Here is a 5712-nt window from a genome sequence, read left to right as displayed (position 1 = left end):
TGCTAAAGATAATTCCTGGAATATGGTCAGCTTTATGAATGCCTTAATGTACTGAGGAATACACCAGAGACCTTGAGCTGACATTGATATGTTTGCCTAAAGGTCATTATTGTAAATTATCTAGGATGCACCTGACTTTGTTTCAAGCCCTGGGGAGGAATTTCTGCCAGAGTCTTCATGATTAATAATATTGTTTGGGGCCTTCTGACTCTATTCTCTTATAATATCAATCTCATGTTTTCCACATATGTTATTCTGGGTGATTATGTCAGATTCATCTCCTGAATCCCTATATCTCTTAGTTTACTAATAAATCTGTTCTTAAACCCCAGAAATGTGTTTTTAATTTTAGTCACTATATTATTTCTGGGAATTCCATGGAGATCTTCAAGATGTACATGCTTGTTTTTGTGGTTTCCTGTTCTCTCATTATTGCATTTATTTCTTTCTTTTACTCAATTTAAAACATAACATCAATATAAACAATAAATAAATTAACATAAATAAGATTTTTGCCCTTATTTCAGGTTTTACACTTTCTGGTTTTTTTTTGTTTTGTTTTGTTTTTTGGTACTGGGGATCAAACTTTGGACCATGTTCTTGCGAGGCAGGCGATGGAACCACTGAGCTAAATCCCCAGCCCTCTTTCTGTTTTTTTATCAGCTGATTTTTCTTTCATGATGAATCATTTCCTTGGATGAGTTATAGTTTCTATATAATATTCTGGGGAAGCAAAAATTATCCAAACTAATTTAAGATTGATTTTTTTTTTTTAATTGTAGCCCTGTGCTTCCTGGGTTGTCAAAATGTTGCTTCAGAGCATTTCAGAAATAGTTTTTGCTGTAGGCTCCCAAGGATTCATAAGTTTGATACCTATTTTTCCTATTATTTTTGTACGTAGGAATCCCAGCATCACACAGGTAGTGTAAACTTGAATCCCTCAGCCACAGTGCAGGCTTGTGATTGGTGCAGGTTCCTTCCTTTCTGGGAGATTTCCTTCTCCCCCGGACATTTTTGTATTTTCCCTCAGACAGGGATTGATTTTTCTAGCTTTCTAACACGCTGAGTCGGGAGCCCCTTTAGAGCTCACTCAGCTTTATACAGGAGCTCAGTTCCCATTCCTTATCTTGCAAGGGCCTGGGCTGCATCTCCCAGCCTTTTGCAGGCATCAAAGCCCCATGGCTTGACTTCTGGGCTTCTGGCTTCATTCGTTCCCAGCTCCTGGGACAACATTCATTGCTCTAGTTCTTACATCCTTCCTCCTCCTTCTCCCTCTTTCTGTTCTTCCTTCTTCTCCCCCTCTTCCTCTTATTCTTCCTCCTCCTCTTCTTCCTTTTGAAAAGAAGACATCCTGAGGATTTCCTTTTCTCTCCTTCAAGTACCTGTTCAATCATTTTGTGTTCTATTTTATCCACCATTTCTGTGTATTTGGAGGTGGCGATGGTGAGGGCTGTGTGTATCTGCCGTGATTTTTTTAGATTTTTTTCTTTTTTTTTGCATCTATAGTGACAAAATAGTCTGTGATTTTATTTTTCTTTCATCTCTGGCAGGTTTGAGTGCCAGGGTTATGTGTTATTCATAAAATTAATTAGGAGGTTTTTCTCCTTTCTTCATCCTCTGGAACATTTTAAATAGCATTAAAAATATCTGTGCCTTGAAGGTTTGAAACTGAGGTCATGCCTTTAAGAGTGGGATGATTGTTTACGCACTTATTTTTTTTATTCAGCTTTTCTACTTCTTAAATCAGTTTGTATTATTTTTGCTTCCCTATTATACATTTAATCAAGATTTTAAAAATTTCGTAGCCTACAATTCTATGTGGCATTCTTATATTTTAACTTTTTAAAAATCTGTGCTGTATCTCTCAGTAAAATTTTTTCTGTCTTTTCTTGATTAGACCTGACCAGTTATATGTCTGTTTTATTGGCCTTTTCTAAGAAACACCTGTCAAATTTTTCTATTCATGCTATTGCGGAATTCTTTTAAAAATCAGTACTTCCTCTCATTATTTTTGATGCCTATCGAGACTTATTTTTCAAATCTTTAAAGCTGAATGTCCAGGTCCCTTATTATCTTTTTTCTTTAAAAATGAAACACTTGTTCCTCCACCGGAAGGAGCCTGGCCCTCGCCCTCCCCGCCCTTGCAGGTGTGCCAGAACTACCACCCGGCCTCCAGGTGAACCTGGAGCTCTACTCGTCCTGCGTCTACCTGCCCATGTCTTACTACTTTGACCGTGACGCTGTGGCTTGGAGGAACTTGGTCGAGTACTCTCTCCACCCATCTGAAGAGGAGAGGGAGTGCGCCGAGAGGCTGACGGAGCTGCAGAACCAGTGTGGTGGTCCCACCTTCCTTCGGAACCCTAAGCTGGGCGTGGTGGCGCACGCCTGTAATCCCAGCACTCTGGAGGCTGAGGCAGGAGGATCTCTGTGAGTTCGTGACCAGCCTGGACTACATAGTGAGTTCCACGTCAGTCTCAAACAAACAAACAAACAAACAAACAAAAAACAACAACAAAAAAAAACAAAGCAATGAAACCAGACCCTGACGACTGGGAGAGCGGGCTGAACGCGATGGAGGGCTACTTAACGCCTGGAGAAGAGCGTGCACCGGTCACTGGGAGCTGCACGAGCTGGCCAGTGAGAAGGACGACCCCCACCTGTGTGACTTCCTCCAGACTCACTACCTGGGCCAGCAAGTGAAGGCCATCAAGCCCCTGGGTGGCCATGTGACCAACCTGCGCGAGATCCCCCCCCAGTCGGGTGTGGCTGAGTGGTCCTTGGAGGAGCACACCCTGGGGGACAGCGGCCAGAGCTGAGCCTGGGCTGACATCAGCAGGGCAGCGCATGCATATTGGGGTCACCTTTGCCTTTTCTATAAGTTGTACCAGAACATCTACTTAAGTTCTTTAATTGCTTCAAATAAAGAAATTTGTACCCCCTCAAAAGAAAAGAAAACAAAGAAACACTGAACACTGACAGTTTCCTCTGAGGGTGCTTCTGGCCACATTCTGTAAGTTTTGAAATGCGAGTTGTTATTATAATTTTTCATAGTTTAAAATTACTGGTTTTATTTCCTCTTTGATACAAGAGAGGTATTTAGGCGAATTCTTTAAAGCTTTTTTATTTTTTTCTTTTTTTATTAATTTCTAGCTAGATTGCCATATATCCTGTACATTTTTTTAAAACACCATGCTTTCTTGAAATCTAAAAGGCTGCAAATTGTAATGTACACCATTATTTAATATACCAGTAAGAAAGAAAAAAATCATTGCTAGTAAACTCTACCATCTCATCAATCATTAGAAGCATCCTGATTTCAGAGATGTTATAAAAATTACATCTTAGAATGTATAAAATACGAAGTTCACTTGTCCATAAATTTAAGTGTATTGTGGTCAGAGCCTATGATCTATCTCGTATTTGTTTTTTGTAATATATTTTAACGTGGTATGTGGTCAGTTTTTATGTTTTATATGTACTAAAAACAATGAATCTTCTCCATTTGTTGTAGGATTATATATTTGTGTACATCATATGCATTATGGATGCATATACTTATGCAGGCATGTATGAAATCAGTGTTGAAATTGTGCTTTTCAGGTTTTCTATATCCTTGTTAATTTTTTATCTCTTCACCTTCCCATTTCTGAGTGAAACCTGTTAAAATGTTCCATTCTGATGGTGGATTTATGAATTTGCCTTGTGTCTGTGATACTATGATATTTTGATTTTCATCCACAGTTCATGGCTTATAATTGCTTCCCCAAGGCAGGATATAGAAACAAGAATTTTTCTACCTAAGGCAGGTCAAATACTCTAATCTTCCCGTGCCTTCAGCTGACCAGAAAGAAATTCTCTGACCTACCTTGTCTGATAGGTCATAAGACCCCTATTTCAGAAGACGTCTTGCCCCGTACCCTGGAGGGAGGAAGGTTACACATAGAAGCCAAGCAGAATTCTGGCGGACTGGCCTCGTCACGAGGCTCTCACCTGCTCTGTCAGCACAGTCACATGCTTTGCGTCCAGTCACGTGCCCACAGTCTTGTCCTTGCTTCCTTCAGACGTGCCTGTGCAGTGCAATCTTCATAAAGCCACGAAAACATGGGACAGTTAAACATTCTGGGAGGGGGGCACACCCTGAGGGGGCAGGGAAGTTCCACACCCCCGCCATCACACCTTCCTCTGCATCTTGTAACATCCTTTGTAATAAGTGAGCGAACATATGGAAAGTTTTCCCTCAGTTCTGTGTGCTGCTCTGGCAGATTAATTGGACCTGAAGAAGGGGTTGTGGGAACCCTGGCCCCGGTTGGTCAGAACAGGAAAAACAACCAGGGGTCTACAATTGTCATCTGAATCTCTGTCTTGGGGACTGAACGCCAACCAGCCCTCCAGTAGACAGTGTCAGAATTGAATTGAATTAGAGGACATTCATTGGGTGCCTGCGGCAGTATAAATTGCGATCTGCTGGGGAGAAATACCTGTACCTCTCTGTGTCACAGAAGTGATTCGAATTGTGACCATCTAGTCGGCGTAAACAAGTCGGACTCCAGTTTCTTCCCCTTTATCTTCAGATTGCCACGTGTACTTGCTTTCATAAATTGCTTTATATGTTTTATATAATAAATTTGCTTTGTGTGTTGTAGGGCTTTGTTGGTAGAGGTCTGTAAGTTCCTAATCATTACACCCTTTTCAGATTCTTCTTGTATTGTGTGGCGCCACTCCTTGCACCTGTGGGCGCCTTTTGCTTTGAGTTTTATTTTATATGGTGAGAGTGTCACAATGTCAGCCTTCCTTTCGTTGTACTTCCTGATATATTCTTCTTTCCATCCACTTCTTTCTAGCCTCTGTCCAGGCTGATGGTCTTCTTCTCTTGGTGAGTGGCAAGTGGTTAGGGTGTCTAAAAATATCTCTATTTTGACTTTGTTCGTGAATAATTGAATAGGAACCACTATAGCACTTTAAAAACATTGCATTTTACATTATCTCTTGGGGATCTCTCGATACTTAAAATATCTGCCCCAGGTCTAACTCTTGGGAGGTACAGTTGTCTCCTCTTATTTGTGGTTTCCGTCTCCATGGTTTTAGTCACCCATGATCAAGCACAATTCAAAAATATTAAATAGAAAATTCCAGAGATAAACAGCTCACAAATTTGGCATTGCATGCCATTCTGAGTCGAATGATGAAATCTCACCAGTTCTGCTTTATTCCACCTAAGAGATGAATTGTCCCTTTGTCAACTGTATCGTGGTGTATGTGCTACCTCCCAGGTACTTAGTAGCCATCTCAGTTATTAGATAGATTATCTTGGTGCCTTTGAGATAGGGTTTTCCTGTGTAACTCAGTCTGCCTTAAACTCATTATGTAGCCCAGGCTAGTTTAAAACTCACAGAAATCCTCCTGCCTCAGCCTTCTGAGTAATAAGATTTATAGGTATGTGCCACTACATCTGACTTCCCCCTGGGGATCTTGAAACAATGTATCTCCTACAGATATGGGGGACTACAGTATCTTATCTTTTTTCCTAGTAAATTTGAAGATTTTTCTCCTTGGTGTTGGTATTCTGGAGTTTTACTAAGATGGGTATATTTAGCTGGGTGTGGTGACGTATGCCTGTAATCCCAGCACTCGGGAGGCTGACACAAGAGGATTGATGTGAGTTCGAGACCAGGCTGGGCTACATAGTGAGTTCCAGGTCACTCTGAACTACAT

General features: G+C 40.9%; 1 pseudogene; it reads left to right on the top strand.

Moving 5' to 3' along the window:
- Positions 1-2098: 2098 nt before the first annotated feature.
- LOC117286903 lies at positions 2099-2972 on the top strand (annotated as a pseudogene).
- The last annotated feature ends 2740 nt before the right edge of the window (positions 2973-5712 follow it).

The sequence above is a fragment of the Fukomys damarensis genome, unplaced genomic scaffold (assembly GCF_012274545.1).
Source record: "Fukomys damarensis isolate Sample0158 unplaced genomic scaffold, DMR_v1.0_HiC HiC_scaffold_19, whole genome shotgun sequence".
Lineage (NCBI taxonomy): Eukaryota > Metazoa > Chordata > Mammalia > Rodentia > Bathyergidae > Fukomys > Fukomys damarensis.
This window is presented reverse-complemented; position numbering and strand designations above follow the sequence as displayed.